General features: G+C 42.9%; 1 protein-coding gene across 1 annotated transcript in view; it reads right to left on the bottom strand.

The window, feature by feature from the left end:
* Positions 1-14,877, bottom strand: part of PRR15 (proline rich 15) — a 41,055-nt gene extending 26,178 nt beyond the window's left edge. Inside the window, exon 1 of the mRNA XM_056519895.1 lies at positions 14,834-14,877. The gene's annotated coding sequence lies outside the window, so the exon portion shown is untranslated. The remainder of the gene's footprint in view (positions 1-14,833) is intronic.
* Positions 14,878-15,960: the final 1,083 nt, after the last annotated feature.

The following is a 15,960-nucleotide window of genomic DNA, read 5'->3' as shown; positions in this document are numbered from 1 at the left end:
AGCAAAAAAGGTCAAAAAAGGTCATCTGTGTATTATATGTTTCGTAACATTAGAGTTTATATGCAGTGTCCAAAAGCACGGTTTTAACATTGCAGAAAGAAAATGATGCTAGCACTCACCCTTTGTGATGAACATTCGTGGTGTCTTTATTGAAGTTATCAGGCAGTACATTCATATTTGCAGGGAGAGGGAAAAAGTGGAGCTCAGCCGAGCTCATGCAGCTACGGTGCTGTTTCGCGTCAATATCTTCAATAAAGACACCAAGATTGTTCATCACACAGGATGAGTGCTGGCGTCATTTCTTTCTGCAATTTTTCATGGAATACATTGTTTCATTGGCATCTACACCCCCACGAACTCTAGTACAGCGCCTCCCCTTACTGATAACTAAGGTACAATTCAGCTCCGGTGCCGGGACTTGTCTGTCTCTACACCCATAGCCCAAAGCATGGTTTTGTTTCTGGGCTGCCGTCGGTTCCTGTCCACAATATTCCGTAGTGTATATGGTATAGCAGAATCCAATTGAGAACAATGAGAGGCTGCTGTACCCTGTTTTCCAAACAGAATTCTGAAGAAAAACTCTGCTTGGCCCTAAATGTTTATATGCCAAACATTTCTATGGTTGTGCACTTTTTTTTATTAACTGTCCCTGTATTACTGGCAGGCAGTGAACGGGTTACCATACACACGCATTAAACTTAGCCTTTATAAGTTATCTTCTGTGATAAGTTATCTTCTGTCATCTTCTGACGTTTTCTAGTATTGCTCACATTACATAGTAACAACCTGTTGCACCTCCGCCTTGTCTCCCTGTGTTTGTTTTACCTGCACCTACACCATCTAGGGTGCCACCAGCCAGGCACAGTACCAGGGTGAGCACCAGGGCAGAGGATTCCCCCAATACACTTTCACAGAAATACTAGCAAACAAGCGAGAGTAGAACAAGTAGGCAGGGTCAGATCAAGGTTGTGAGAACAAAGAGACTGCGTTACCGTGTCCCTTTGTTTTCTGAATTAGAGATTTGAATATCAGTCTTTGGAATTTCCCATTCTCTGGAATGGGACTGTAACTTGGGTACTCCTGGTGACAGACCTGGAAATATCATTTAGTCAGAAAATGAACAGGCACCACACACAAGTAAGCAGTGGAGCCCCTTTCCTCTAATGATCTGGGGGGGCTCAGGATGAACACCTGTAGTGGGGTCGGGAAGCAGGGTTGAGGGAAAGCTGATTGAAGGAAGTTGCAGATACAATTCTTAATGAAAATCTGATCTAGAGTGTTCTGGACCTCAGACTGGGCTGTAGAATTATCTTCCAACGAGACAATAAACCTAAGCACACTGCCAAGACAACACAGGAGTGACTCAGGGACAACTCTGTGCATTTCCTTGAGTGGCCCAACCAGAGCCCTGATTTAAACCTATTGAACATCTCTGAAGAGAATGGTCTCCATCCAACCTGACAAACCTTGAGAGGATCTGTAGAAAAGAAGGGCAGAAAATCCCCAAATCCAGGTGTGAAAACCTTGTGAGATGATACCCTAGTAGTCTGGAGGCTATAATCACTGCCACATTGGCTTTAACCCCTTAAGGACATAGGGCGTATCCATACGCCCCCGTTTCCAAGTCCTTAAGGACCGAGGGCGTATGGATACGCCCTGAGCATTTCCGGCCCCCACCGCTAGCCGGAGGGGAGCCGGAGCCGGATGCCTGCTGAAATCGTTCAGCAGGCATCCCGGCATATCGCCCAGGGGGGTCATTATGTCCCCCCATGTCGGCGGTTGCCGCAGATCGCTGGACAATTCAGTCCAGCGATCTGCGGCGGATTCCGGGTCAATCGGGTCTCCAGTGACCCGATGACCCGGAATTACTGGCTGATCGGGGCCGTCAGAGACCCCGAACAGCCATTGCCAGCAGGGGTGAGGTGGCACTGGTGCCACCTCACGATCGCCCTGATTCGTCGGCAGGATTACCGGCCGACCAATCAGGGCGCCTGCTGCGGGTGTCACTCCCGCAACCCGCTCCGCCCCTCTTCCGGAGGACGTGAGCGGGTGCGGGAAGACGACCCCCGGTGCTGGGGACCCCGATCCCCGGCATCCCTGTTGGGATCGGGGCCCCAGGAGCAGCGGCGGCGGCGGAGACGACGAGGGACTGACCTGTGCGGCTGGATCGTTGGAGGTGAGTGACAGCCTCCTGCTGTTGCTTAGCAACAGCTCCCAGCATGCAACAAGGGCATGCTGGGAGCTGTAGTTATGCAACAGCAGGAGGCAGACCACCACAACTCCCAGCATGCCCTTATGGGCATGCTGGGACTTGTAGTTTTGCAACAGCTGAAGGCACATTTTTTCTATGTAAAAGTGTACCTTCAGCTGTTGTGTAACTACAACTCCCAGCTTGCACAATCAGCTAAAGTGCATGCTGGGAGTTGTAGTGGTGCATCTGGTGGTTGCATAACTACAACTCCCAGCATGCCCGTTGGCTGTCGGTGACTGCTGAGAGTTGTAGTTTTGCAACAGCTGAAGGCACACTGAGTTAAGTAGTAAACCAGTGTGTCTCCAGCTGTTGCATAACTACAATCCCCAGCATCCCCAGCCAATGTAGTATGTCTCCGGCTGTTGCATAACTACAAGACCCAGCATGCCCTTCCGCTGTCCGTACATGCTGGGGGTTGTAGCTTTTGCAACAGCTGAAGGCACACTGGTTGCAAAACACTGAGTTTGTTACCAAACTCGGTGTTTCACAACCTGTGTGTCTCCAGCTGTTGCAAAACTACAACTCCCAGCATGCACTGATAGACCGTACATGCTTGGAGTTGTAGTTTTGCAACAGCTGGATGTCCCCCCCCCCCAATGTGAACGTACAGGGTACACTCACATGGGCGGAGGATTACAGCAAGTATCCGGCTGCAAGTTTGAGCTGCAGCAAATTTTCTGTCGCAGCTCAAACTGCCAGCGAGAAACTACTGTGAACCCCCGCCCGTGCGACTGTACCCTAAAAACACTACACTACACTAACACACAATAAAATGAAAATAAAAAACACTACATATACACATACTCCTACACAGCCCCCCTCCCCTCCCCAATAAAAATGAAAAACGTCTGGTACGTCACTGTTTCCAAAATGGAGCCTCCAGCGGTTGCAAAACTACAACTCCCAGCATGCACTGATAGACCGTACATGCTGGGAGTTGTAGTTTGGCAACAGCTGGATGTCCCCCCCCCAATGTGAACGTACAGGGTACACTCACATGGGCGGAGGATTACAGTAAGTATCCGGCTGCAAGTTTGAGCTGCGTCAAATTTTCTGCCGCAGCTCAAACTGCCAGCGAGAAACTACTGTGAACCCTCCGCCTGTGCGACTGTACCCTAAAAACACTACACTACACTACCACAAAATAAAATAAAAAGTAAAAAACACTACATATACACATACCCCTACACAGTCCCCCTCCCCAATAAAAATGAAAAACGTCTGGTACGCCACTGTTTCCAGAACGGAGCCTCCAGCTGTTGCAAAACAACTACTCCCAGTATTGCCAGATAGCCACTGACTGTCCAGGCATTCTGGGAGTTTTACAACAGCTGGAGGCCCCCTGTTTGGGAATCACTGGCGTAGAATACCCCTATGTCCACCCCTATGCAATCCCTAATTTAGGCCTCAAATGCGCATGGCACTCTCACTTTGGAGCCCTGTCGTATTTCAAGGCAACAGTTTAGGGCCACATATGGGGTATCGCCGTACTCGGGAGAAATTGGGCTTCAAATTTTGTGGGGTATTTTCTGCTATTACCCTTTTTAAAAATGTAAAATTTTTGGGAAAACAAGCATTTTAGGTAAAAAAAAAAATTTTTTTTTTACATATACAAAAGTCATGAAACACCTGTGGGGTATAAAGGTTCACTTAACCCCTTGTTACGTTCCCCGAGGGGTCTAGTTTCCAAAATGGTATGCCATGTGTTTTTTTTTGTGGCTGTCCTGGCACCATAGGGGCTTCCTAAATGCGGCATGCCCCCAGAGCAAAATTTGCTTTCAAAAAGCCAAACGTGACTCCTTCTCTTCTGAGACCTGTAGTGCGCCAGCAGAGCACTTTTCACCCCCATATGGGGTGTTTTCTGAATCGGGAGAAATTGGGCTTCAAATTTTGGGGGGGTGTTTTCTGCTATTACCCTTTTTAAAAGTGTAAAAATTTAGGGAAACCAAGCATATTAGGTAAAAAATTAAAAATAAAATTTTACATATGCAAAAGTCGTGAAACACCTGTAGGGTATTAAGGTTAACATTACCCCTTGTTACTTTCCCCGAGGGGTCTAGTTTCCAAAATGGTATGCCATGTGTTTTTTTTTTGCTGTTCTGGCACCATAGGGGCTTCCTAAATGCGGCATGTCCCCAGAGCAAAATTTGCTTTCAAAAAGCCAAATGTGACTCCTTCTCTTCTGAGACCTGTAGTGCGCCAGCAGAGCAATTTTCACCCCCATATGGGGTGTTTTCTGAATCGGGAGAAATTGGGTTTCAAATTTTGGGGGGTATTTTCTGCTATTACACTTTTTAAAAATGTAAAATTTTTGGGAAACCAAGCATTTTAGGTAAAAAAAATATATTTTTTTTTACATATGCAAAAGTCGTGAAACACCTGTAGGGTATTAAGGTTCACATTACCCCTTGTTACATTCCCTGAGGGGTCTAGTTTCCAAAATGGTATGCCATGTGTGTTTTTTTGCTGTTCTGGCACCATAAGGGCTTCCTAAAGGTGACATGCCCCCCAAAAACCATTTGACGCTCCTTCCCTTCTGAGCCCTCTACTGCGCCCACCGAACACTTTACATTGACATATGAGGTATGTCCTTACTCGAGAGAAATTGGGTTTCAAATACAAGTAAAAATTTTCTCCTTTTTACCCCTTGCAAAAATTCAAAAATTGGGTCTACAAGAACATGCGAGTGTAAAAAATGAAGATTTTGAATTTTCTCCTTCACTTTGCTGCTATTCCTGTGAAACACCTAAAGGGTTAATACACTTACTGAATGTCATTTTGAATACTTTGGGGGGTGTAGTTTTTATAATGGGGTCTTTTATGGGGCATTTCTAATATGAAGGCCCTTCAAATCCACTTCAAACGTGAACTGGTCCATGAAAAATAGCGAGTTTGAAAATTTTGTGAAAAATTTCAAAATTGCTGCTGAACTTTGAAGCCCTCTGGTGTCTTCCAAAAGTAAAAACTCATAAATTTTATGATGCAAACATAAAGTAGACATATTGTATATGTGAACCCAAAAAAAAAATATTTTGAATATCCATTTTCCTTACAAGCAGAGAGCTTCAAAGTTAGAAAAATGCAAAATTTTCATTTTTTTCATCAAATTTGGTGATTTTTCACCAAGAAAGGATGCAAGTTACCATAAAATTTTACCACTAAGTTAAAGTAGAATATGTCACGAAAAAACAATCTCGGAATCAGAATGATAACTAAAAGAATTCCAGAGTTATTAATGTTTAAAGTGACAGTGGTCAGAATTGCAAAAAACGCTCCGGTCCTTAAGGTGAAAAAGGGCTCGGTCCTTAAGGGGTTAACTAGATACTGAGTAAAGGGTCTGAATCCTTATGTCCATGCAAAATTTTAGTTTTTACTTACCTAATAAAATAGCTAAATTTTATTAGGTTGAATTTTGTTCATGTTAGCAAAAGCCCGCAACATAACAAAATATAAAGAAAAAGGGAAAGGGTCCAAAGGCTTTACGAATACTATTGTGATGTCCCAGTATGGGATATAGTCCCATACAGTACTTAGGCCCTGTCAGGCTGAGTCCCTCTGTGCTCTAGGGGCTCTCCTGCAGCATCTCCCCCATAGTGTTATATGTATTATGTATAAAGGACCTTTAATGTGCCTAACCTAGGGATAGCGGAGCTACCTTCAAGTGGTTACTTAGGAAAACCACGCCCTGGTGTCACAAACATTTAGGGGTTAATAACATCTGCCCCATACACCTCACCTTCCCACCCCAAGGCTCACCACAAAACTTTGGCGTCACGAACAGGATACTGGTGTGCCTTAGCCATAAAGCCACAAGTCCTCCCCCCTAGTCTGAGTCTTAATTGTGTCCAAGAAAAATTGAACATTTGGTCCAGAAAACTGTACGGGACTTTGTCATTGTAATGTGTTTCTGTCGTGGAGCTGATAAAGTAGAGGGGGAGGTGAAGAAAACTGTGCTGTGTATTTTTGAAAAATCTGTGAAAGCGACAATGTGCAAGATCAGAACTGAAGCCATGTTACGCGCCAAAATGTCTCCTGTTGTACCTGCAAGTGTTAAACAGTTGGTCGAGAAGCGCGTGAAAGGGTCCCGCTAAAGCCAGCGTCCTGCCCCTGGACGTGGGATCATGTTGCTGTATCGGACGAAGAGGATGCATAGCTTTATCACTTCCGGTCCCAGGCCCTGCTGATGACATCCTTCCGGCCAGCGGCCATTTTGGTGGAGACCAGTATAAGCAGTGACGCGGAGCCTGACCTCTTCAGTTCAATGGAAGTGCTGGCTGCGAGTAAGAAGATGGCCAGAATCCACGTGCACAGAGAGTCCCAAGATTGAACCGGAGGACCGCCTGATTGCCGCGGCCACGGCACGGGTGTTCAAAGAGTTATCGGATCACCTGTACAAGCTGTCCATCGGGCCCAACGATGCCCACCTGAGGGTGCCTTTGCCAGAGGACGATGGAGAGTGGGCCACAACCCCAGCGGAAGGTACGCCGGAGTTGTCAAGAGAGCCGTCGCCGGTGAGGTTCCTGGGCCAAGATACAGACAGAGGAGTCGGAAGTAAGTACCCTGGCTGAAGCTGTGTTCTCTACCCCTCCATCTACCCCAGTCCAGAGCCCGCGCCCCAGGTCCAACAGCCTCCAGTACATCACCACCGCTACCCAGATGGCTGTTTGGCAACAAGCCCCAATTGATACAATATATGAGGGAACATCTCCTTCCCCTGTCAGGGAAGCCCCTTCCCTCAGTTCCGGCCCAGTTCGAAAGGTCAAAAGAGACACTGAGGTTGCTACTATCATGGAGGAACTGAGGGCCCAGAGGTTACAAAGATATGGGCCTAAGCCACAGCCATTTGAGGTGCAACTTAAGCAGCAGCAAGACATCAAGAAGCTGGAGGCCCTATACATACGAAAGTCAGAGCACCACCGAGAGGATGAACTACCCCTGGAGTGCCGTCGCGCCACTGTAGTCAAGTTCAACAAAGTGAGGGGATTTGGTACCCTTATGGACTGCTGACATGGGGGCACCCTCCTTGTGAACAGGAGGGCCGTGCAAAGAGACTATCTCCCTGCAGCTATGCATTCTCTAGAGAGCGGGGAGATTGTGGAGTAGACGCCGATGCAGAGCCTGAGAGGAGAGTGGGCAGCTACGGTGACTTGCCCAAAGAATCCTACTCAGCATCCATTTGTTTATTTCCCCAACTGACTTCTGTGTGAAAGCACAATTTTTGTTGTTCCAGGTTCTTACAGCAACGTGTGTTTTTTTTGCAGTAACCAAGCTAGTAAGTGTTGTGCCTGGCTTCGGGACAAGAGACTCCTTATGTACAGGAGACTAACCTAAGCTCTTAGCAAATGAACTCTATAGTGTATCTGACTACTGAACGATACATGGACATTTGTGTAAATATGCCCTAGCAATATATTTTTGCTCACCGTTATGCACAAGGGAAATGTGGTCGGTCCTGCACTATAATTTCTGTAGTGTAATAAAATGTATGTCATTTGTTGTACACCAAAAAGTCATAGTGTACAATATTCTCTTATGTTTGGTAGCTTTCTTGTAGGGGTTGTCCTGAACTAATCGGGAGAAGCAACATTTCACCCCATAACCAACATCATGTACAGTTAACACTCCAAAGTGAGAGCGCCATGCCCATTTGAGGCCTAAATTAGGGATTGCATAGGGGTGGACATAGGGGTATTCTACACCAGTGATTCCCAAACAGGGTGCCTCCAGCTGTTGTAAAACTCCCAGCATGCTTGGACAGTCAACGGCTGTCCGGCAATACTGTGAGTTGTTGTTTTGCAACAGCTGGAGTCTCCATTTTGGAAACAGTGGCGTACCAGACGTTTTTCATTTTTATTGGGGAGGGGAGGGGGCTGTGTAGGGGTATGTATTTATGTAGTGTTTTTTACTTTTTATTTTATTTTGTGGTAGTGTAGTGTTTTTAGGGTACAGTCGCACGGGCGGGGGTTCACAGTAGTTTCTCGCTGGCAGTTTGAGCAGGGTGATTAAAAGGGGGGTGATTAAAACTTTTATTAGGGAAGGGGTTAAATTACCTTTATTAACTTTTTTTTTTTCACTTTTTTTTGCAGTGATATAGCTCCCATAGGGGACTATAACACTGCACACACTGATCTTTTACACTGATCCCTGCAAAGCCATAGCTTTGCATGGATCAGTGTTATAGGTGGTCGATTGCTCAAGCCTGTATCTCAGGCTTGGAGCAATCAGTCGCCGATCAGATGTGACGGAGCAAGGTAAGGGGACCTCCGCTTGCGTGCTAGCTGATCGGGACATCGATAGTCCCGATCAGCCCGACTGAGCTGCTGGGAAGCTTTCACTTTCATTTTAGATGCGGCAATCAGCTTTGATCGCCGTGTCTAAAGGGTTAATAGCACGCAGCACAACGATCGGTGCCGCACGCTATTAGCCCAGGTCCCAAATATCATTAGCCGCCGGGACCACCCCGGTATGACATGGTGTGACCCCGTTTTAAATACCAGGACCAGGCATAGGGCGTACAAATTAAGGGGTTAAGAAGGTTTTCAGGTTAAGAAGGTTTTTTTTCCTCAAAATTGGCACCTATTTGTATCTTATCCATCAATGCATACCACTGTCAGAGGTCTATTAATCCTTTACCATTGAGGCTAAGTTTCCACTTGTTTTTTTTTTTCTGGCAGTTTTTGGAATACTGCCACTGCAGTTTTTGAGCCAAAGTCAGAAATGGATCCATAAGGAAAGAGAAGTGTAAGTCCTTCCTTTATATGTCCTATTCCTTTTGAACAAATTTCTGGCTTTGGCTCAAAAAGTGCAGTGGCAGTTTTTCAAAAATTGCCAGAAAAAACCCAAGGAGAAACATAGCCAAATAGACATAGGTGTACATCGTTTTATGATGTGCATTCCTGGAAATAAATGTACAATTACATCCTGTAGATGGCATATACACAGTTTGTTTGGAGAAATTGAAACAAAAACAGCAACTTTGTCTCTTTTGGGTGGATTCGTTCTTATGGAGTGCACTATATGCTAAAAATGACATGGTATCTCTATTCTGTGGGTCAATATGATAAAAACTATTCTCTTGTTTACATAGCTATTATTGCTATTTGTTATTGCTGTATTCTGGTATTTACTCCTATATTGTGCATATGTTACTTTTTGATTGTTTTTCTTTTCAATTTTTTCTGGGATGTGATGTGACCAAGAATCAGCCAGTTTGGACTTTGTTTTTTTTTTCACGTTTACACCATTCACCGTACGGGAACATAAACATTATGTTTGAATAGTTCGGACATATCCACACATTTTTGTGGTTGGACCGCCGCTTAGGACATAATTGTACGTCCTGGTGCATTCGGTAACAGGGTGCTTGGACGTACATTTACATCTATTGTCCTTAAGGGGTTAAATATTATTAATAATACATGTAACTCAAAATGATTCTGTTAAAAAAACAGAATTTGTCCCACAAAAGTCATGCTTGCAATGTAAAAATAAAAAGGTATGTCTCATTGAGTGCTGTAAAGTCAAAAATATTTTCTTTTCCTTGAAACATGCCATTTCTGTGAAAAAGTATAAAAACACTAAGGAGATTTATCATTCTTTTCAAGCGTATGGGTTTTATATGACAATTTTTTTTACTTACTTTTGCTTACATGTGACCTATTTATCAAGTAGTCGTACAACCTTAATAAATAAATCACACATAAGCAAATCCCGGGAAACCCCCTTATAAAAACATTTTTTTAAGCAGAAAAGTTTTTCCTTATGTTAATAGCCAAAGTTCTTTATCTACCCTTTATTACCAGGTGGGCGTACTGCATCGGGTGACACCCTGACTGGCCTGTCTGGCACTAAATAGCTGCACTCCAACTATCGCGCAACAACCCATCCACCCTCCTCAGAAATTAAAAAATATAAAAAACATACTATGCCGCACCATGAATGTCCGTACTCTGGAGGCTTTTTTGTTTAATTTTGAGCCCGCATTTTGTGATCTTGGTGGGTGGAGTCTTGCGTTGCTGCGCTGAGGCCGGAGTTTACGTCAGGAAAGAAGACAGGCACATAAACAATAGTGAAGCCACAAAAAATAAAAACGGCTTTGTTACCCCCCCCCCCCCCCCCCAAAATGTGCATGAAGCTGTATTACCAAAGATGTTTATTTTTTTTGAAGGAAACATTTTTGTGCCACATATGGGTTATTAATGTAGTCTGTAAAATTTCTTACACAATTATTTTGTTCCTTATTCTATTTTAACACAACATTAGTCTGTAGTCTGTAAAAATTCTTTTGTGATCTTGGTGGGCGGAGTCTTGCGTTGCTGCGCTGAGGCCGGAGTTTACGTCAGGAAAGAAGACAGCGCAGCACCAACAGGCACATAAACAATAGTGAGGCCACAAAAAATAAAAACGGCTCGGTTACCTACCCCCAAAATGTGCATGAAGCTGTATTACTATGGATGTTTCTTTTTTTTAAGGAAAAATTTTAGTGCCACATATGGGTTATTTATGTATTCTGTAAAAAATCGTACAGAATAATTTTGTTCCTTATTCTATTTTAACACAACATTAATTAAAAAATTTAGTGGGTACGCCAGCATGTACGTGTCCTAAAATTAACAAGGTGTGCAGTGTATATTTTCAACCTTAAAATTTATAGTTATTAGTAAAATAATAATTTTTTTCTATAAATAACATTAACATTTATGTAGTAGCTTTGTTTCATGATGCAGAACAAGTTGTTAAAGTGGGTGTTAATGTCCTTTTCTGCAGACGTATGCACTTTCTGTAAGCCAGGTTGGACCTGGAATACATATGTGACTTTTAAATGGAGATGCAACTTTTTTTCTTCAAAAATAGCGACTATCGCATTTGATAAATACATGACCACTGCAAAGAAAAGAAAATTGCTACGTGAGCAGATTTCAGAAATGTGCTTTGGAATAAGCAAAAATCTAAAAGTCGCAGCATGTATAGAAAAGTCGCACGTGCGCAAGTATGTGGGATTTTTTTATGCAAAAAAATCTACTACGGAGCTTGATAGATCTCCTTCAAAATTTGTTAGTATTTGGCATTACTGAAATAGTACTTACCTAAAGAATAAAAGTAAAGAGTAACACATTATTTATGCTGCATACTAAATGATTTATAAATTATTATTATTATTATTTTTTTTTTCATCACAGCAAAACACAAGCTTCCATACAGCTATGGGATGGGAAAAAAAAAAAAAAAGCTATGGCTCTATAAATGTAGCAATGCAAAAATAAAAGAAAGTCTTCCTAAAAAAGAACTACCATGATCACACAGCATAGATTTCTTGCGACTGCGGAGTTGCCATTGCAGTGACTACCATATTCACACACCATGTAGCCCCAGCCTATTTCTTACAGCTGTAAAATTTACTGTAAGGCCCGTAATTGGTTTAAGATGCATCTAAAGTGAAAATAACCACTTTTTAAGCCATGGGTTTTGCAATAGCCCAAAAGGCTACAAAACATAAAAAATGGGCAAAAATGTACCAAAAGCTAAAATAAAGGTTAATGGACTGCAGTTTTTTATACTCAATAAAAATATCGTCAAAACACAAAATATGGCACTACACTGGCCTAGTTAAGCGACGGACTAATATCTAGATGCCCTCAAAGATAGTGGTGTCTCAGAGCAACCCAATATGACGTAGGTAAGGGAGGGTAGTGCCATATTTTGTGTTTTGACGTGGAATGTGTTACATGACTCAGCACTTTCCAGAGCTGGACTAAAGCAACTCCACGCGCACACCCACCCCCTACCATTGGTTCCTGGCGGGGCTGGGGGTGTGTGCATGTGTCACGAGACCACAAATATGCTGTCTCAAACACCGTTCCCTTCAGTGTGAGTTCGGCTACCACAGTCTCCTGATAGCCGAAGCGCTTTGGATGCAATGTTATTTGCGCTGCAGCTGTAATGTAATTGATACCCCCTATGGGAACCGTACGCCCCGCGGGTGGATCTCAGCGCTGCGGATGACATTACATTAATTCCCCGCAATGGGGGCCAGCAATTGTGGGGGTAAGATTTTACATAGTGCTGACAGCTTCTGTATATTTGTGGTCACGTGACACGCGCACCACAGCCCCACCAGGAACCAATGAGGCCGTCTTAGCACTTTCCAGTGCTGGACTGAGTCATGTGACACATTCCATGGCAAAACACAAAATATGACACTACAACGGCCCAGAGGATATCCATACCTTAGTCGTTACTTTGCAAAAGAGTCAGTTGGGTCTTTCACTGCCTCTTATCCTACCTCTTGCATTGGTATTATCCCTGTAGCAGGACACGCTAAACAGGTTGCAGATTAGTTGCCTTGTGCTGAATTGTAGCTGGAAGCAAACTCTAACTGAAGACTTGAAAGCTGCAGGGACACTTGCTTTTTGGCCAAAGTCAGACAAACACTAACATGGGATTTTAGGATCCTCCCCTGTCCCTAAGAACTAGGATGGAGACAGGACAGCCCTTAGGCCCTCAGACCAGTTCTTGTACAGAAAGCATTGACTCTTAGAAAGTGAACCCCTTACACTACATTTAGGCTCAGTGCATGCAAAATAGACTTAAAGACAGAGAAAAATCTGTTGCATAGAAATAAATTTAAAGTATGAGACAGAGCTGAGGTCTTTGATGCTACAGCTACCTGAACAGTGTTCAGAGTTGCAAAAGATGACCTCGCTCTGGGGAACCACACAAGCAAATAGTATTAAGCATAGGAGCCCGTCCTGACAAGAGCACTTTCCAGTACATATTTAAAATTTTAATACTATACACATATTATATTGTTTTGCCTATTTGTAAAATGGAGAAATGAGAATAGTAGGCCCATCTTTAAAATCCACGCTGTGCTATTGATTCAGGGCTATTGTCAGGGCTTTGTGATGGCCACTCTGTCCCATTTTGCTGTCCCATTTTGTCTTGATCTCAAAAGTAAGGTTGGGGTCATTGTCCATTTGAAACACCATTTTGCAACCAAGATTTATCTTCTTTGTAGATGTCTTAAGATGTTTCTTCAATATCTCCATGTAATATTCCTCTTGTCTCACTCCAAAAACCATAACAGGGCCTCCATCATGCGGCATTTATAAAACTAGTCATTTCTTCTGCAAAAGGTTGGCCTACTTAAGACACCAGGGTCAGGGTGCAACTGCAACCTTATAGCGGCACCCTTGTAAATTTGTACTGTTACTAAAACAGTAATGTGCTGTTACTATTTCTAGAGTACAAGTCTGTTTTAAGATTTACACATATATTAATATTTTGCATTTCACACTGTGCAAACTACATCTTTTATAGTAAGGCTTTTGTCCAAATTATTGAAGACTATTCATAATATTCTATGGACAAAACTAGTGGCTACTATTTTAAATTTTTTTTAATCAATCAAAATCAATAAAAATGCTAGTCAGTTATATTACTGCGATGAGAGATTTTCAAGCAACTCAATGCATTTTCATCGAATTGTAAGTAGAGCAACATAACATGTCTCAGTGTTTCCCTTTTCTTAATGTTTACATCTGCTTTGCTGTCCATTTATACTGTATTTTCCTTTGTTCTTTCCTGGAGCAGAGTTTTACTTCTTGCATTCTGTTAATCTATTACTAGGTCATCCATTTGCTTACTTTAGATTATACAGTAGAGGTATGTAGACATACAGTAGAAAATGATAAGGAGCTAACACTGAAGCCTCTCCACTCTGTGGATTACCCATGATTCACTGGAATACCTATCCAGAATGTCAAAATGTCTAATAGAAATCACAATAAAGACAGAGGTGTGTATAAACTACCTGTTTTTTATATGTATAAACTACACCATAAAGTGCAACATTTTGGCAGAACAAGTCTATCTTCAAGGGCAAAAGATGTCAGCCTTCTTGGAGCACAACCTGAATTTAAGCCTAAGAGACTTTTCAAGTAACAATAACAACAGTTTTTCTGTTCTACTGTATAAGACAGTTCCCACTCTATAAGGGGAGATTTATCAAAATCTGTCCAGAGGAAAAGTTGCTGGGTTGCCCATAGTAACCAATCAGATTGCTTCTTTCATTTTTGACAAGGCCTCTGCAAAATGAAAGAAGTGATCTGATTGGTTGCTATGGGCCACTGGGCAACTTTTCCTCTGCACAGGTTTTGATAAATCTCCCCCTATAGATTTATCGAAACCTTTGCAGAGGCAAAGTTGCCCAGCTGCCCATAGCAACCACTCAGATCACTTCTTTCATTTTGCACAGTGAAACGCATTGCATCTTGGTTAATAAAGAAAGTTTTACCTGAGCTATCGCACCTGGATTCTGTTGTTCCGGTCAGCACCACGAAAATCCCTACAACCCACAAAGTTGTACCTGGTTGTTCATTTTGCAGAGGCCTTGTTAAAAATGAAAGAAGCTAGCTGATTGGTTACTATGGGCAACCGGGCAACTTTTCCTTTGAGCAGGTTTTGATAAATCTCCCCTATTGAGTGGGCACTGTATAATACAGCATCATGGAAATATTAAGTTGTCACATTGCCTTCATATTGTGCAATATGGCATATGTTCATGTGTTGTCGACTGGTCACCATAGCTGCAGATGTGGTGGTCATTGATGGCACATGGAGGTGTGTCATATCTTCTGTAGGCTGAATCATTACCGTGTAACCTAATGCTGACTGTATGTTTGGGCGTGGCTTTGTACTATATGTGGGAGTGGCTTAGTAAACCCTCCCTTTTGTTAGGTATAAATAAACATAACCCACACTATTAAGGGGGATTCTTCCTGAAGCTGGAGGGAGAAACTACAATATGTTGTTTGTGCTTCTTCACTTATGGCAAATTCGCTATCCTGGCAGACAGCACTGAGCCTGAATTATTACAAGTCTGGATTCCTACAACAACAGTAGAACAGATAAACAGTTGTTATTGTTACTTGTAAAGCCTCTTAGGCCTAAATACAGGTTGTGCTCCAAGAAAGCTGACATATTTTGCCCTTGAAGATAGACTTGTCACCATTTCACCTATGTGCCACTTAGGTTAGGGCTGCACGTAGTGTATACGCTACGAATTGGATGCTGCGTATCTCAGTCCTAGCAAAGTCTATGGGTGTTAATTATTACTCCATAGACTTTGCTAGCACAGAAAAAAACAGCGTCAAATGCGTAGCGTATACACTACGTGTAACCCTACCCTTAAAGTGACTGTAACCATCTAGTGTGTTGTGCTTCTACTGGAGAAAATAAAGGTTTCCTGTTTGTACCATACTAACCCATTCCAGTGGTTTAGTACAGCACACCCTGCACAACCCCTTATACACTATCTGGCCCCTGCACACATACTTTTGCAGACTGCTTGCAGATGTGCACACATCCAGGGAAGTGTATTATATCCTAAATTTAAAACATACAGGCATCTCCAAGGACTAATAAGTGTGCAAAATTGACAGACCTGGGAGATTTCATTAGGCCTGGTTGACGTGAAAACCTATTGACACCCTGCGATCAGTTTCTGGTGGCGCGTACTTTAGCCTTTTTCTCCTGTTAACAGCATATACGATGGGGTAAAAAATGACCAAATAATCTAAGGGGTTAAGTTCCAATTCTGTCTGTTGCAGCAGACTGTAATATACTGCTTTTACACCAGCAACATTACCATGTCATAAACAGATGACACCAAGGGATTAAGACATTTAGGCAGGTACATTTTACACAAT

This window comes from Hyla sarda, chromosome 5 (assembly GCF_029499605.1).
Source record: "Hyla sarda isolate aHylSar1 chromosome 5, aHylSar1.hap1, whole genome shotgun sequence".
NCBI lineage: Eukaryota > Metazoa > Chordata > Amphibia > Anura > Hylidae > Hyla > Hyla sarda.
Note: the sequence above shows the minus strand (reverse complement) of the source record. Positions and strands in the feature narration are given on the sequence as shown.